We start from the raw sequence: 19,048 nt of genomic DNA, 5'->3' as shown, positions 1-19,048 counted from the left end.
ATTCGTTCAACAAAAGTTGGCGTTTACTAGTTTCGTGTTATCTGATTAGTGTCATCACCATTACATGCTAAGGTTAAGAACAAAAGGCTATTGAATGAAGTATTTAATGAACTTAGGATCCCATGTTTGTCATATATATTAATTCAACCATTCTTGTTCTCTTAGTTAAAATTGTTAGTTTAATTCTTAGTTATAAACAATCTCAACTTGTTATTTATCTTAGCATTGGATAATAACCATATTATTGTTGCATAGGTGCATATTCTTAAATTAACCAAAGAGTCTCTGTGGGAACGAATTGGATCTAAATCTTATACAACTTGCGAATGCGTATACTTGCGTGTAATATTAGCACGTGTTAACGTCCTAACAAGTTTTTGGCGCCGCTTCCGGGGACTCGGTGTTAAATTTTAATTTATGTGCTTGTCATCAGTGGTCGTTAAAGTTCACTGACTCGAATTCTTTTACTTTCACGGTTTATTTGTTTGTGTTTCAGGTACTCATTACAATGGGAGATCCAGCAGCACGAACGAAAGCCTTGATGGATTTTTCTCAACCCAAGATCAATGAAATTCAATCTAGAATTGTCAGGCCAGCTATCACAGCTAATACCTTTGAGATTAAGCCTAGCATAATTCAATGGGTGCAGAATTCAATCCAGTTTGGGGGGTCTCCAACGAAAGATCCCAATACGCACATTAGGGATTTCATAGAGATCTGTGACACCTTCAAGTTCAATTGTGTTTCTAAAGATGCTATAAAGTTGAGGCTTTTCCCATTCTCTCTGAGGGATAAAGCTAAGTGCTGGTTACATTCTCTACCAGCAGGTTCTATCACCACTTGGGAGGATCTTGTTCAGAAGTTTCTTAATAAATTCTTCCCTATGGCGAAGAGAGCTGTAATTAGAAACGTTCTTATTCAATTTATGCTGCAATCAGGAGAATCTCTATGTGAAGCTTGGGAGCGCTATAAAGAGATGCTTAGGAAGTGTCCTCATCGTGGAATGCATGATTGGATGATCATCAATTGCTTCTATAACGGTTTGGGAGCACAGTCAAGACCCATGCTCGATGCAGAATCAGGTGGAGCATTATGAGCAAAGAGCTATGATGAAGCTTATGATATAATTGAATTGATGGTTTCTAATGAATATCAGTATCCAACTCAGAGATTGCCACAGGATAAGATAGTAGGAGTTCTTCAAGTGGATACAACTACGGCTATCACTGCTCAACAGTTGTCTATGAAGATCGATTCTCTGGCTAAATATGGTGTTAAGTAGATAACTAGTGTTTGCGAGCTGTGTGCAGGTCCGCATACGATGGATCAATGCGCTATATCCAGTGACTCAGCTCAGTTTATGTGCAACTTTCAGATATCGCATCAACCAGCTCCAAATACTTATCATCTTGACAACTGGAATCATCTTAACTTCAGCTGGAGCAACAATCAGAATGCGGTACAACAGCCTTATCAGCAGTTTGGATCCAATCAATTCAATCCTCCTGCTTTTCAGCAATAATATGCACCAATACAACAACTCCAACTTCAACACTACCCGCATAGAAGTGTCGATCAATCTGCTAAAGAAAAATCTGAATTGGAGGAGTTGAGGCTTATGTGCAAAAACCAGGCTCTTATATGCCAAAGCCAGGTTGTTTCTATCAAGACTCTGGAGGACCAAATAGGGAAAATTGCTAACGCCTTATTGAATCGACCATCAGGAACGCTTCCTAGTGATACAGAAGCCAATGCAGGAAAGAGGGAAGTTGAAGAAGAGGTGAACGCCATCACCTTGAGGTCCGGAAAGGTCACAAGCCCCCAAATTCAGCAAGACGAAGAGCCTGAAAAATCTCAAGTCTCAGAAAATACAGTTGTGGCTGAAAAAGTGGTGCAGAATGTAACGCCGGGGAAATATTATGTAATTATTTTTATCAATAAATAATTATTATATGATTTTTATGTGAATTTTGGTGAATTACTTGATAATTGATATGAATATTGGATGTTTATTTCGGATAAAAATGTGGATATTTTAATTTTTAATTATCCAGAATTAAATATAGATAATTTCGGTATTTTTCTGGTAATTTTTGGATTACCATATGATTTTATAAGGATTTATTGAATTAATAAAGATTATTTTACATAATTATAAAATTACTTTTTAGAATCAGAAATTGTCCCACTTCAATCGTTTTTGCATTTTTACAACCCGAAACTCTTCCGAAAACACCTTCCTAACCTAATCTGATAATTCTGAACACTTTCTGTGTTTTGACTTTCTCGATCCGGGGTACGGTTTGACCTGTACGAGTCCCGGTGTGAAATTTTCGATACGCAAACCATTTTATATATCAATAAGAACCCATATTCTCAAAAGGCGAGACATTAACACCTTAATTTTGTATAAAGTATTTTATAGGAAGCTCTATTTTGATAATTATCCAATTCTGGTATTAAAATCGTATTGTCTTTTTAGTTACTTAGCGGCTAAGTAACCTATTTTAGGATCCAATATGTAAATATAATTAGCGAATTATTAAACAGATAAAATACGTGATAGTTCTGTCAGCTATGTGTTGTGGTATTACTAATTGTTTGTGAATTATTGGATGTGGAGATTAATTTTGTAATTAATTATCGAGCTGTATGGATTTAATTCATTTTTTTAAAGTAATTTTTATTGAATATTTATTCTTATAAATGCTAAAATTATTTCTAAAATTATCTTGGTTGCTTTATAATTTTATTAATTATTTTTAGGAGTTTTTAAAATTCAGAAATGAACACTTTATTGTTTAATTATTTTTAAATGATTTTTTGGATTGCACTTAACTGTAAAATAATTATTTATTCCAAAATATTTCAAAAAAAAATCATGAAAATTTTATTTTATTGACTTTTAAATATTTCGAGAATTTTAAAATTCTTTGGAAATATTCTGACTTTTATTTTACCATATGTGTATTCGTTAAACGATTAAATGCGGGTCTGATGTGCGATTTAAAAATATTTTAAAAATGTAATTTTATTAATTTTCAATAATGGGAGATTTTAAGAAATATTCAACATTATTTAGAATTATTTTATATATATTTTTTCGATGAATTTTGCACGCGATGCGTAATAACACATTCACGATTCAGGAGCGAGACGAAATAACAATGAAAATAAAAATAACGAATAAAAAGGAGGAAAAATAGATATAAACCCTAATTCTACCCCCAAATTGTCCCTACCCTCCTGTTACATCGATCTCTCCTCTCCCCCTCAATCAATCTCTCCCAGTCTCTCCCGATTCTCTCTTCCCCTTCCTTTTTCTTTCTTTCTTTTATTTCTTTCCTCCTGATTTCGGCTGTTTTCTCATGTTCCCGCCGATAAGCCGCCGTTGCCCTTTTCTTTTCCGGCGAAACCGCCGCCCTGTTTCCCCTTCTTCCCCGATTGTTTCCGGCCACTGCTGCTTCTTTTTTTTTGGGTAAACCGCCGTCGGACTTCGGTTCGGCTTGGAGGTTTATTTGTGCGTGTATAAACGTCCGTGTGTGTGTATTTCCATCCCTCTGTGTGTGTTCAGTGTTTTGTGTGTGGTGTTTCTGCGGCGTTACCGCCGTGTAGCCGCCTTGTTTCTTATTCTTCCGGCCTGTTCTGCTTTGCTTGTTTGACTGTTGGTTTTTGGTGCGCGTGTTTACACGCGTTGGTTATGAAAATTATTTTGTTGATGTGATTATTTTATTTTTGGCAGGAAAATGACTTAATTAAATACATGAAATAAAATAAAATTTATCGTGCGAGAATAATTACTAATTAATCGGTGGGATTCGCGTAGGACGTCCGATAATCGGAAACCCGTGAATTTTACCGCCGTCAGCGATGAGCCTCGGCGAGTCGACGGTGATGATTTTTATCTGAGTCCTACATTCATTAATTAAATAAATTAGTTCATGATAATGATTATGAAACGAAAACGAATAAAATTAGCTTGTAAAATAAATTTCAAAATAAATAAAAATAGTTAATAACTGAATTGTATTGGTGGTTGAGAATTGGCGGTGTTGATTGGAATCGGTGGTTGGGATTCTTCAATTGGAATTGTAGTTGTGAAAATTGGATTGTTGTTGTGATTGATTGACGTCGGGATGCTCGACGGGTAGGCCAATAAATAAAGGAAACGCTGCCATATTTTCGGGAAAACTAATTCCGAAAATACGGGAACGTAACCTGTAATTATCGGAAACGTCGAACAAGAATATAATTAAACTTTATGAAACCTATTTACGTGAAGTGACAAGATATTTTGTGAATAATCGATTACACTATTTTTTCAAAATGACAAATATACGTATTTTCCGAAATTAAATACCAAACCGATTTTCGAAGATGTGAACCATAATTGCTATGTGTATTTTGATAATACATATAAATATGAATTCGGTTATGAAATCGTGTGGGTAGAATAGGATGGCGAGTTGATGTTAAACTCAAGAAGATGCCTAAATTAGGGTATTTCAACTCTGTAGGTTTTAGACGGAAGACCTGAGACGTGACATCGGACTAGGAACGATCTAGTGATTAGACGTCGAGATCAACGAAGTTTCAACTGAAGGGTCTGAATGTTGGGATTGTATCCAGAATAGGATAGTGGTTTGACGATGAAGCCAAATGCTCAAGGCAATACAAAAATTGACCGATAATAGTGATTAACGCTTATCGAGGCAAGTATTCCCGAACTTTCTTTTAAATACTGCAAGTATTCTTGAATATTCTTTTAAATTACTGCAATTATTTTTTCGATCCTATTCTAAGTTCAGAATAGTTAAATGTTTTACATTTCGCTGCAATTACTCATATTATGCTTGTTCATTTATTCTTGTTCCTGTAATTCGATTGCTCTCTTGAGCAAATACCCAGAAGCCCAAAAAAAAGCAAAAAGGAACATAACCTCCGATACGATAAACATAATAAAACCATATCGAGGTCCTAATTGTATGACTTTGGTATTTCTTTCGGGTTATTTGCGAACCCTGAATTGGGATGTTTTGAATTCAAAATGGTTTGACATCAAAACACTCTACGGGCTGGATAGTGATATTTTGGGGGTTGAGTTTTACTTAATCCTGAGGACCGGGATGACTGGTGCCTCGAGATGGGCCGTAGTGCCTGGGGACCCGACTGGATCTATATATTGAGATATAGGTCTGCATTATATTCTGACTGATCAGCTGAATATAGATGCGAACTAGTGTCCAGTCTAATTTGTTGTTGATCGCCATTAACAACATTCTCTCTCGTATGGTTTTATGATTCCAAAACCGGACAAAACCCTGGTTCAGGAAATGAACCGGTGGAATCGCTTGCCATTTTTGGATTTTAGTGAAAGGCTGGTAACAGCCAACATTTATTCGCTCACGCACTCAAAATAAATAGAATGGTTTAAAATTGTTTTAAGATTTTGTCCGAAAGTTTTCTTTAATATTAATGTTTGAAACTCAAATTATATACTTGCTGGGCATTTTTGGCTCACTCTTGCTTTGTAAATTCTTATTTCTGCCAGAAACAAATAAGGATAAAAATGAATAGCTTCGATAGACAGCAGGAGTTAGAAAAATTTCCGCTGCGAGAGATTGAAGGTGTTAGAAGATTGTGACAAGAGCATTAGTTCAAAGGTATTCTCATTTGTAATTTAGTTATTGTAAGTTGTAGAAGGTTAGATTCTTGTTTCATACCATAACCTGTAAACGATCCGGATTCAAGGGGTTCTTTATTTATTTCTTTATTTTATGTAAAGATTGTTCAGTGACACCAAATCTTGACCCCGGATTTGGGGTGTTACAGTTTGGCATCAGAGCTGCAAGTTATTGGTCACTGAAATAAGAATAGGTAGGAGCAGGATAGGAATGATAGGCCGTACAGGATAGGAAAGACCCTAGGTATACTCAGGTTAAGTTGAGTTGAGTGCGAATTAGGGTTAGTAGATCCGATAAGGAGTTGGTAAGATAGGATTGATGAGAAAGCGTAAGGCGAATGTCACAATGCTATAGGTATATTGAATTCTTAGATCCTACAGTAATGAGGAATTGACAGATAGATGGAGACTGAGTATATTACCCTACTTTTCATATGGTTTTGAAGAAAATGCGATTGATTTTATGAGCACTTGGGAAAGAGATGCTAGGTGAGCTTTAGTACGAGTTGACTTAGGTATTAAGATGTGTTCCACGTCGAAGGCAACCAGTGGATGGAAACTGATGAAGAACCATCATTGCACGTCTTGAAGGCACCACTGTTGTGAGAAGATTCTTACCACTTATCGGGAGCTGTGCAAGGAATAATATCTACCTTACTAGGTATAGGTGAGACTAGCAAGAAGATGCGTCCTTATCTACATCGAATCGCATACATGGTCGTAAGCATAACATCAAGGACGACGACGATAATATGAAAGACAATGGCAGGCGTTAACATTGGGTTCGAGCTGCGAATAAAATGATATACAACGGTAAATGAAGTTTCATTGACTAAGAAATGCGAACAGAGTCCAAGGAAGAGCATGAAAGGCGTACCGAAGTAGAAGGACCTTTATATGGACATTCTTTTAATTAGACATTTCATTGGTAAACCTTAAAAATACCAAGTGATGTATATAGTAATGACGACCAAAATAATTGATTTCCAAAACTTTAAAATGAGATTTTGGAAAAGATTTTCTTAATCAACTTTCAGAAGATTTTTGCATGAAAATGAGTTTTACAAATTGGTTGTCAAATCACTATTTATGTTCTTGTTATTATAAACACAATTAGACTCAGTGTTGTTAATTCAAAGAGCTAAGTAGACCCACCAGCAGGAAGAAAGGTGTAATTCAAAGTAAACGTTGTTTAATAAAATCAATAATTGAATCAACATATAAAAATATTATTTAACCAATTTATAAAATTATTAAAATTTAACAAGATTCGTGATTCGAACGAACGAAGGATGATTGAAGGAAATGGTAGAATTTTCTAGATGGTGGAAGCAATGATTGTAAATTTTATAAGGACGCGATATGATCGAATTATTAAAGCTTTGAATATGGAGGTATTTTCAGAAGACATTCCGAAGTTATAACGTGACCTAAACGGTGAACCTCATCCGAATGGTCCACGTAGGCATATGTAAATGGAGCGTGGACGGTGACAATGGTGATCTACAATGTTATTCTTTTACAAATACGATAACATATGTTCTTCTCGAGTTTTGAATACGTATGAGCTCCTTCTTTTGATAAATCATATGAGGCGGAAATGAAAGAAAATTCTTGTATTTCTTCTGAATTGTTTCTCTTCTCAAATCCTTGATTCCTGATTGAGACAACAGTATTGTGATATGATGCCTTGTCGAAATGACGAAGAGTCGGGTGGGACGCCACCTAATCATGTGCTGTATGCCATATAGTATGAAAGACTGGCCATCTTGAGTACGAATATGGTTGTCTCATTCTTGACTCATTTTTCTTCTTTCAAATTTTCTGAATTGTAAATTCTTTCAATTGGTTGTTGCATTGTTATTCCTTATTCGGTTTTTCAAACAAAATCATGTTCACAAACTCTCTTATTGCATCGAGTCTGTTCGTTGACGATTATAAGAGAAATAGAATGGTCCCATGTGACAGGTAGAATTACGTATCGAAGGAGAATAGGATTATAAGCTGATAAATGATGAATATTTACGAGTAAGGAAGAATGGATACACTAACAACGTGGTCGTGGCAAGGACATCAAATCTGACGGCTGTTCGTGTTATGAGGATCTCATCAATATGGTAGATTGCGTTAATGTGATGCACTTCGAATCAGAGAATTTCGACACGAAATGAATGGTTAGTGAATCGTACATTAATTATATAATAAGGAAGTAAGGTGGTGTGCGTCAGACAAAGCAAGCGAGTGTCGGGATGACAATCGAATATCAAAGGAATTCTGAATAATGACTCAGACATGCAATTATGACGTGAAATATCCCTTCGTCGCTGGAAGATATTTGTTGTGAAAATTCAAGATGAAAGAAATCTTAAATGAAATCGAACTTCGAACGTGTTCTTCAAGAAGTTGGGAAGATCTCTAACTTGCGTAAACAATTGATTATGAATTCAATGCTCATACCCGGGTCAGTGACGAAAATTTAATACGGAAATATAAGGGGAGATGAAGCAATGGTGATTCGACTGTGGAGTTTTTAGAAATAACGAGATAACAATTAAGTTTCTACCAGATTTTGACGATAGTAATGAAAACGTGCGCGGTTATTGGAAGATAAACATATTAGTCAAAAGAATTGCGAAATAAAATACTTGAAAAACAACGAGGTAAATTCATTAAGGACGTATCATCAAAGATAAAAGATTGGATGCGACATAATTCTTGAAGGTAACTGTACACAATGAGTAACGACAAGAAATAAGTTAAAATACTCGTGAAATAAAATTTTAAAGTTCACTAGTAAAATTTTGTAAGATTTTGAAAGAACTAGAAAGGGAGTGGTTATATTAATCCTTGGTAATTTAAGACCTTAAGTCTCATTTAAAAAAAACATATGCTATGCCAGTCAGATGTTGATCAAAGGTGAATTGTGGGAATTGATGATTTTGGTTGATGAAAGTGGGTGGATATGATTGTGAATGATTTGGTTGATTGATGGGTTCGGCTTGAGTCCGACTGGTAGTCAATGGTGTAGCGGAAGTGCTGCCCAAATTTTCAGAAATTACCTTATAGTGAAGGACAAAGAAGTATATTATCGTTCTCGTCAGTACTCCAAATAATTACGATCTCGGTTCTTGAAAAAATTGTTATGACCAAAACGACTTTATATAATTGGTCTTTAATTCCAGTTAGCTAGTCAGCATTTGGGTTACGTGATCAGTTAAAGGAATTAATTGATCAACTTTACCAACTAATGGTTAGTTAAATGGAGATCGATTCCAATTAGATTGAGTCAAGCTCTAACATGTTTTCGAATCTGAAATCTAAGCAATTAGCAATTTGGAGGAAATAATGGCATTAGCAGAAAGTTATTGGTTCGTACTAGTAAAAAGAATATTTCAAGACCTGAAAGTATGAGATAAAGCAAAGAGATTATATCATCTGCAATAGCGTTCCAGGAAGGACTTAGATGTCTACCCATATCGAATGATGAATTAATAAAAGATTTGAATGTACACTTCTTTTGAACGGCGATAGAATGGAAGTTGCTGTAAAATAATGGAAAGCTCGCAAATTCAAGCACCCAATGAAAGAAGGAAATTGGTGAAGTCCGCATGCGAACTCAGGAAAAAGAGATGATGGTCAATGAAGAGAAGTCAAACACGCAATCTGTGACACGTCAAGCAAGGCTAAAAAAATAGCTACCGAGGAAATTCGATAATTCTGTTAGTAAGAATTTAAATAGTACAAATAAAAGCCTTCATTCCAGCGTGAACTTCAGGAATGACTTATCCAATAATAAACAGAGTAATATTATGTTTAAGAGAGATAATAAATAATGAAAATGAAGAACTAACCAACACAAGAAATGGAATCAAAAGGATGATTAAGAAATTTTATAAAATAATCCAGGATATACGCAAGGTATGAACGTCAATTGGGCCAGAATTGATTGAAAAATGAAGTGAAATGTCGATAATTGAAGATGGGAATTTCATTCAAGGAATGCGTGTAAATAGGAATGATTAAACCAAGGTATTGATGGCGAACTGCTGAAGAAGAACGTTGTAATGAATCTCATATCGGAATTCTTTCAAATGGAAGTGAAGTTCCGGAGGTTCGAATAAATGATTTACCAAGGTGGCCTCAGGGAATGAGGTAAGAATTTCTCGTTAGTGACTGCACAGAATCAAGCTGATATCAAAAGCCGGTATCGTATAACTTAATAGGGATGAGATAATAAGTGAAGGAAAACTTCAGAAATGTAAAAAGAATAATGAAATAAAGAGTATTTTGCGCTACGCACAAAAGCGGTCATGGAAAAAGAGAATGGAGATATGAGGTTACGCGTCGATTATCGGAAATTGTAAATTGAAGATTAAGTGGACACAATGTACCAAGAGTATTGGGATAGTGTAATTGTATTTATTGATAACATCCTCGCTAGTTCAAGGACTAAGAAAGACCAAGTTGAACGCCTGAAGATATACTTACGAAGAGTGGGAAAGTAACAGTTGCATTCTCAGCTTCAAAGATATGAATTCTGGTTATAATTGATTATGAGCTCCAGTGTGTGGGTAAATACCAAACAGGAAAGATCCATTTAGAAACAGATGTTCACATAGAAAGAAAAGAGTGAACACCATTAAGATTGTTCAGAAATGGTTAAAAGCATTGGAAAAGTTAGGAATTGAAGAATATGTTTTGATCCGTCTTCTGGGTTATACTGATACTTACTTCGTTGTTGAGTATCAAAGGTGGTATTAATACAGATGATTGATGTTGACTTCAGTTTGGGATGTTGTGAGCATCAAAGTTCGTATTGATATTTAATTTGATAGGACAACAAAATGGGTATTAGTACCAAGAGACCGGATTTTTGAATAAAGTCCTAATTCATTCCGTTCCCAATTAATGTACCTTCTTTCAGATAGTAAGGGATTCTCGCTTGATGAAAATACTTGATAGTGATTGAAAAGAAATAGAAGTATGCTACCAAATGGTGAGTAGATACAATTACCGAGATTTTCCATTTCAGTTTTGCATAAATGTAGAACATTCTAAACCATCAGACGTCATGAGCTCAGGATATCGGGCGCAAACGAATAGCAAATGCAAGAGATCGATTAAAGATTCTTAAATATGATTGGAAACGATTATAGGTCAATTCAACCGAACAGAAGGAGACATGATAAGCAGAGAAGAACGGTCAGTGAAAATAGAAATTTCATAAACACGATCTATTAGAATTGGAAAGAAAAGAAGGTTAGTGTAAATTCAGTTAGTCCTTTGAAATAGTGAAATAGATGGAACGATTGTGGATGAGTTGGTCTGGTTGTCACAAGTGTAATAAGTCCATATGGCATTCATATGTGTAGGACTATGAAGGATAATTTAGCTCTCAATATGAGAAATAAAAGATTGAGTTAGAGGTTGCATGAGCAACTGATAAAGTTGATGACGGCAGGAGACCGTTGAAACGTGATTAAAGCAGTGAGTCCTGAGAAATTTTAAGTAGATACTCGAAATGTATCAGTGTCTGTTCTTTAGCATGATTCTGAGGACAAAATCCTTTTAAGGGGGGAAGAATGTAACGCCTTGGAAATATTATGTAATTATTTTTATCAATAAATAATTATTATATAATTTTTATGTGAATTTTGGTGAATTACTTGATAATTGATATTAATATTGGATGTTTATTTCTGATGAAAATGTGGATATTTTAATTTTTAATTATCCAGAATTAAATATAGATAATTTCGGTATTTTTCTGGTAATTTTTGGATTACCATATGATTTTATAAGGATTTATAGAATTAATAAAGATTATTTTACATAATTATAAATTTACTTTTTAGAATCAGAAATTGTCCCATTTCAATCGTTTTTGCGTTTTTACAACCCGAAACTCTTCTGAAAACTCCTTCCTAACCTAATCTGATAATTCTGAACACTTTCCGTGTTTTGACTTTCTCGATCCGGGGTACGGTTTGACCTGTACGAGTCCCTGTGTGAAATTTTCGATACGCAAACCATTTTATATATCAATAAGAACCCATATTCTCAAAAGATGAGACATTAACACCTTAATTTCGTATAAAGTATTTTATAGGAAGCTCTATTTTGATAATTATCCAATTCTGGTATTAAAATCGTATCGTCTTTTTAGTTACTTAGCGGCTAAGTAACCTATTTTAGGATCCAATATGTAAATATAATTAGCAAATTATTAAACAGATAAAATACGTGATAGTTCTGTCAGCTATGTGTTATGTTATTACTAATTGTTTGTGAATTATTGGATGTGGAGATTAATTTTGTAATTAATTATCGAGCTGTATGGATTTAATTCATTTTTTTTAAAGTAATTTTTATTGAATATTTATTCTTATAAATGCTAAAATTATTTCTAAAATTATCTTGGTTGCTTTATAATTTTATTAATTATTTTTAGGAGTTTTTAAAATTCAGAAATCAACACTTTATTGTTTAAATATTTTTAAATGATTTTCTGGATTGCACTTAACTGTAAAATAATTATTTAATTCCAAAATGTTTCAAAAAAAATCATGAAAATTTTATTTTATTGACTTTTAAATATTTCGAGAATTTTAAAATTCTTTGGAAATATTCTGGCTTTTATTTTACCATATGTGTATTCGTTAAACGATTAAATGCGGGTCTGATGTGCGATTTAAAAATGTTTTAAAAATGTTATTTTATTAATTTTCAATAATGGGAGATTTTAAGAAATATTCAACATTATTTAGAATTATTTTATATATATATTTTCGATGAATTTTGCACGCGATGCGTAATAATACATTCGCGATTCAGGAGCGAGACGAAATAACAATGAAAATAAAAATAATGAATAAAAAGGAGGAAAAATAGATATAAACCCTAATTCTATCCCCAAATTGTCCCTACCCTCCTGTTACATCGATCTCTCCTCTCCCCCTCAATCAATCTCTCCCAGTCTCTCCCGATTCTCTCTTCCCCTTCCTTTTTCTTTCTTTCTTTTATTTCTTTCCTCCTGATTTCGGCTGTTTTCTCATGTTCCCGCCGGTAAGCCGCCGTTGCCCTTTTCTTTTTCGGTGAAACCGCCGCCCTGTTTCCCCTTCTTCCCCGATTGTTTCCGGCCACTGCTGCTTCTTTTTTTTCGGTAAGCCACCGTCGGACTTCGGTTCGGCTTGGAGGTTTATTTGTGTGTGTATAAACGTCCGTGTGTGTGTGTTTCCATCCCTCTGTGTGTGTTCAGTGTTTTGTGTGTGGTGTTTCTGCGGCGTTACCGCCGTGTAGCTGCCGTGTTTCTTATTCTTCCGGCCTGTTCTGCTTTGCTTGTTCGACTGTGTGTTTTTGGTGCGCGTGTTTACACGCGTTGGTTATGAAAATTATTTTGTTGATGTGATTATTTTATTTTCGGCAGGAAAATGACTTAATTAAATTCATGAAATAAAATAAAATTTATCGTGCGAGAATAATTACTAATTAATCGGTGGGATTTGCGTAGGACGTCCGATAATCGGAAACCCGTGAATTTTACCACCGTCGGCGATGAGCCTCGGCGAGTCGACGGTGGACGGTGATGATTTTTATCTGAGTCCTGCATTCATTAATTAAATAAATTAGTTCGTGATAATGATTATGAAATGAAAACGAATAAAATTAGCTTGTAAAATAAATTTCAAAATAAATAAAAATAGTTAATAACTGAATTGTACTGGTGGTTGAGAATTGGCAGTGTTGATTGGAATCGGTGGTTGGGATTCTTGAATTGGGATTGTAGTTGTGAAAATTGGATTGTTGTTGTGATTGATTGACGTCGGGATGTTCGACGGGTAGGCCGATAAATAAAGGAAACGCTGCCCGATTTTCGGGAAAACTAATTCCGAAAATACGGGAACGTAACCTGTAATTATCGGAAACGTCGAACAAGAATATAATTAAACTTTATGAAACCTATTTACATGAAGTGACAAGATATTTTGTGAATAATCGATTACTCTATTTTTTTCAAAACGACAAATATACGTATTTTCTGAAATTAAATACCGAACCGATTTTCGAAGATGTGAACCATAATTGGTATGTGTATTTTAATAATACATATAAATATGAATTCGGTTATGAAATCGTGTGGGTAGAATATGATAGCGAGTTGATGTTAAACTCAAGCAGATGTCTAAATTAGGGTATTTCAACCCTGTAGGTTTTAGATGGAAGACCTGAGACGTGACATCGGACTAGGAACGATCTAGTGATTAGACGTCGAGATCAACGAAGTTTCAACTGAAGGGTCTGAATGTTGGGATTGTATCCAGAATAGGATAGTGGTTTGATGATGAAGCCAAACACTCAAGGCAATACAAAAATTGACCGATAATAGTGATTAACGCTTATCGAGGCAAGTATTCCCGAACTTTCTTTTAAATACTGCAAGTGTTCTTGAATATTCTTTTAAATTACTGCAATTATTTCTTCGATCCTATTCTAAGTTCAGAATAGTTAAATGTTTTACATTTCGCTGCAATTACTCATATTATGCTTGTTCATTTATTCTTGTTCCTGTAATTCGATTGCTCTCTTGAGCAAATACCCATTCCTCTAACTAAGTCCTTTTTTACTAGATCATTCATTGTCTTGAAATTCAAGTGGGACAACTTCTTGTGCCATAGCCAACTTTCAACTGAGATTGCTTTGCTGAGAAGACAAGTAATAGATTCTGCATCTGTAGAGTTGAAGTCAGCTAAGTACACATTCCCTTTTCTAACTCCAGTTAGAACCACTTTATTGTCCTTCTTACTTGTGACAATACAGGCTTCAGAATTGAAGGAAACAGTATTCCCTCTGTCACATAGTTGACTGATGCTCAATAAGTTGTGTTTGAGACCATCAACCAATGCAACTTCATCAATGATGACATTTTCTTTTGAAATCAAGCCATATCCCATAGTGAATCCTTTGCTGTCATCTCCAAAGGTTATGCTAGGGCCAACTCTCTCCTTAAACTCTGTGAGCAGGGTGAAATCTCTTGTCATGTGTCTTGAACAGCCACTGTCCAAGTACCATAGATTCCTTCTTTTTCCCTGCACACAACAAAATCAATCAAGTTGATTTTGGTACCCAAGTTTCCTTGGGTCCAGCCTTGTTAGTCTTTTTCCTAGACTTCATTCCTCCTGCATCTTTTGACTTAGGTAACTTTGGGTCAACCTTGATCTCAGATGTGGTTGGTTGAAGTGTAGGGTTAGTCACAGAATCATTTAGCACATTTGATTGAATTTGATAAGGCATAGATTGTGCAAACATGTTATTCCACAGAGGCATATTGTATGGCATTTGAGGCATACTAAATGCAGTAAAACAAGGATTATTAATATATGGCATGTTTGCAAAATGTGCATGGGGATTCTGATGAGACATAACAGGCATAGCATGCAGAGGTGACATAGACATGTTAGGCATGAAGGGATTTGAAGGCATGGGAGCATTTTTAACAGATTTGTAATTATCAGATAGGTGATTAACACTTTTACGATGCACACAGCCTTTTCTAGGAGCATACCTATCAGGTGTGTAATTGTTATGTTTATTAATCCCTAACTTCCCATTTCTTTTAGATTTTCTTTTAGTTTCCTTCTTATCCTCAACCAACTTAAGCCTATTTTTCAGATGATCTAAAGTCATGTGTCCTATATTCACCTTACTGGCATCTTTGGATGTGCTAGCTCCTTCTTTGACAAAGTTCTTGAGAGTTGAACCATCCTTCTTATTGAGATTTTTATTTTTGAAATTACTTGCCTGTTTTAATTGATGAGCCTTCAACGGATGCTCCTTTTCTTCCTTCAACGGATAACTTTCATCATCCGTTGATTCCACATCCGTTGACAATCCATCAATTAATTCCAACTCCTTTTTGTTTTTCTTCCAGGCATCCTCACAGAATGATTCAATTCCCTGAACCTTGGCAATCTGAACACTAACATCCCTAGATGTCTTCCAGGCCTTGATTACCTCTTGCTCACTTTCTAACTGTTTAGAAAGAATTTCTACTTTCTTAACAGCTTCTTCTAGTTCACTCTCAACAGTCAAGCATTTAAGTTTAATCTTTTCAAGCTCAATTACCTGATCCTCTAACACAACATTCCTATCACTTAAAAACACATTATTCTCTTTGATCCTAGTGTTTTCCTTGGCTAGTGATTTAAGGGAAACTCGCAAATGATATAATTCATTGGACATATCATTTATGGCTTCATTGCGTTCATTTTTAGAAAGCTGAGAGAGATCAGTAGTAATTACTTGGTTGCTTGATGAACTAGTTTCATTTTCATCAAAATTAGCCAGCAGGGCTAGGTTGACATATTCCATATCATCATCTTCATTGACTCCATCTGCTGCCCAATCATCTTGAGTGAGAAAAGCTCTTTCCTTTTGTTTGATCAAATCAAAATACTTCTTTTTGTAATCAACTTGCTCAAATTTCTTCTTATCAGAGGTTGGCTTCCTACACTCACTTGCAAAGTGTCCATTAATGCCACAGTTATAACATTTGAACTTGGATTTGTCCACCATGTTTTTGTTTGGCTTAGTGAATTTTGTATTTTTCCTGAACTTCATCTTTACAAACCTTCTGGACAGAAAAGCCAGATGTTCATCAACATCATCAGAGTCATCCTGACTGGAATTGTTTTCATCCTCAGCTACTTGCTCTTTACCCTTGCTTGATTCTGATTTGCTTGTGCCAATTTTGAGACTTGGCATTGTCTTCTCCTCATTCCTGGCTCCAACCTTCTCACTGTCAGCTACAAGTGCAACTGATCCTCCTTTTCTCTTTCCCTTTTACAACAGCTCATCTTGCTCCATCTCAAGTTCATATGTCTTCAAAATTCCATATAATCTTTCAAGTGTGAAGTCCTTATAATCTTGAGAATTTCTTAGAGAAACAGTCATAGGCTTCCATTCCTTTGGTAGAGACCTTAAAAATTTTAAATTGGAGTCCTTGACTTGGTACATTCTGCCATACAGCTTCAATCCATTCAACAGTTTCTGAAATCTGTTGAAGGTATCATTCAATGATTCTCCTTCTTCAAAATGAAAATATTCATACTGTTGAATGAGAAACTGCTTTTTATTTTCTCTAACTTGCTCAGTGCCTTCACAGATAAGCTGCATAGTATCCCAAATTTCCTTAGCAGTTTGGCTGTTAATGACATTGTCAAACATATCTTGATCTAGGCCATTAAACAGAATGTTCATGGCTTTCTTGTCCTTGTGAACCTCTTCAATATCTTCAACAGTCCATTCTGCTTTTGGCTTGGGAATAGACTGTCCAACAACAACTGTTGCAGTAGCAGCTGTGGCCACCTTGTGAGGGATGTGAGGACCATTTTCAATGCAGTTGATGTAGCTTTCATCTCAAGAGAGAAGATGTAAATGCATCTTCACTTTCCAGTGATGATAGTTATCTCTTTCCAAGATTGGAATCTTTACACCAATATCCTTCTTACTCATGATGTTAGCAGAATAGATCTTTAAATTCTTTGTATGTTAAGTGCTTTCTCTGATACCAATTGTTATTCCCAGTGGACTAACAATGAGATTTACAGAAGGGGGGTTGAATGTAAATCTCAAAACTTTTTCAAGTTTTGAGTAGTTTCTAAGGCTAAGTGTTTTAGTGAGCAAATGTGTGTGAATGGCTTGAAGCTAATACAGACAGATATATATTCAAACACAAATGTAAAGAACACAAAGAACTTAAAAACTTTTCTGGTGGATTTGTTGTTCCACCAGAGATGTGTTATTTCAGAAAATCTGTGATTCAAAGAATTAAATCACAGTTGCTTCCTAGTACAAACTAGATGATTTTCTCTCTGGATTTTTCTAAACAGCTCTGGAAAATTCACATCTAATTACTAGATGCTACTTGGTTTATATATCACCAAGTTTACAAGTGAAGACAAAACTGTAAAATACAATTAAAAAGGCTCTTCACATGTTTCTTCTTCATTTCTCTATCCAATGCAATTTAGGCTTAGCTGTTAATCTTTGAATACTTCCTTGTTTGCACCAAAATGGAAATGCTGCATTTTCTTGATTCCTCCTAGAGGCTTCCACATTCCAGTTTATCTCTGTCAACCCATGTGCCTCTGTTAGCTTATGAATTATCACTATCAACTGCTAATGAACTAAGCATCCGTTGAAGCTTTCATCCGTTGATGTCTTTATCCGTTGAGGCTTTATCCGTTGAAGCTTTATCCGTTGATGCATTATCAGTTGAAGTCTTTATCCGTTGAAGCACTTATCCATTGATGGATATTATCCGTTGAAGCTTTACAGACATCCGTTGAAGCTTTGTTTCTTATCCGTTGAAGGTCTTCAATATCAGTTGATACTTCTTCACTTATACAAAATTACAAGGCATGAAATATTTACAATTAGCCCTCCTATTTGCATATCCACTAGTAGTCAACATGACTGATACTTTCCTACAACATCTAAGAATTACAACTTGAATCCAGAGAATGAAATGTGCTACAATACTAAACTTATTGCTAAGTAAAGCTACTCCTTCAACGGATAGCCAAGATGGTCTTATCCGTTGAGGCTACAAATACTAGATTTCTACTTAAGTGTTTTGTTTAACTTATCATCAAACTAATACACATATTCCTAACAATCCCCCCTATTTATGTCTACTAGAACTGTAGGCATAAATTTGGGTTTAGTTTGATGATAACAAAACACTTGACAAATATATTAACTGTAATAAAGAATAAATTCAAAAGTGCTGCAAAAATGTGTATGTTGAGATGGAATTGAAGAATTACATTGTTTCCAAGGGTGCTCCTTTAGCCTGAGCAGATTAATTTCTTTTCCTTTGATCCCTTGTTTTCTTTCCTAGCCTCCTGTCATTCTCCTCTATTTGAAGTTGAAGTTGTCTGCAGAACTTAGCTTCATCTTCTTCATTGATGTCCAACTTAGATTGCATATCCTTAAGAGTTTCATTACTGGCAATCTTGAGCTGATCTTCAAGTCTGAAAAATCTTCTGACTGCTTTGTTGTCTCTGAACTCCATCAACCAATGAGGTGATTTATGAACTGTAATTCCTCTTTCTTGAATGAGTAATGTTCTAGGCAAGGCATTGGGCTCCCACCAAGTTTTCCTTATGTTGGCAATCTTGTTGAGAATCTCAGTCTTGGCAGTCCTGGTAAAGCCAGAATCCCTTTGTATGGCTGAGTAGACTCTAACCAAGTTAGAGTAGCCTTCATTCAGAATCCTGTAGAGAGGCCAAGTTCTTTCCCCACTTCCTTTGTATTTGAACACTAGTCTTTCTGGTAGCTGTCTGTAGGCAGCTTTTCCCCTTA

The 19,048-nt window shown here is 35.2% G+C and overlaps 1 non-coding gene across 1 annotated transcript; it reads right to left on the bottom strand.

Annotated features, from left to right (window-relative positions):
• Nucleotides 1-898: 898 nt before the first annotated feature.
• LOC141715866 (small nucleolar RNA R71) lies at nucleotides 899-1,005 on the bottom strand. Its single transcript, XR_012572612.1, has one exon. It is a non-coding gene; the product is annotated as a small nucleolar RNA R71 (small nucleolar RNA).
• Between the last annotated feature and the right edge of the window lie 18,043 nt (nucleotides 1,006-19,048).

Source organism: Apium graveolens, chromosome 3 (genome assembly GCF_009905375.1).
Source record: "Apium graveolens cultivar Ventura chromosome 3, ASM990537v1, whole genome shotgun sequence".
Classification (NCBI taxonomy): domain Eukaryota; kingdom Viridiplantae; phylum Streptophyta; class Magnoliopsida; order Apiales; family Apiaceae; genus Apium; species Apium graveolens.
The sequence above is the reverse complement of the archived record's forward strand: the minus strand, read 5'-3'. Positions and strand labels throughout refer to the sequence as shown.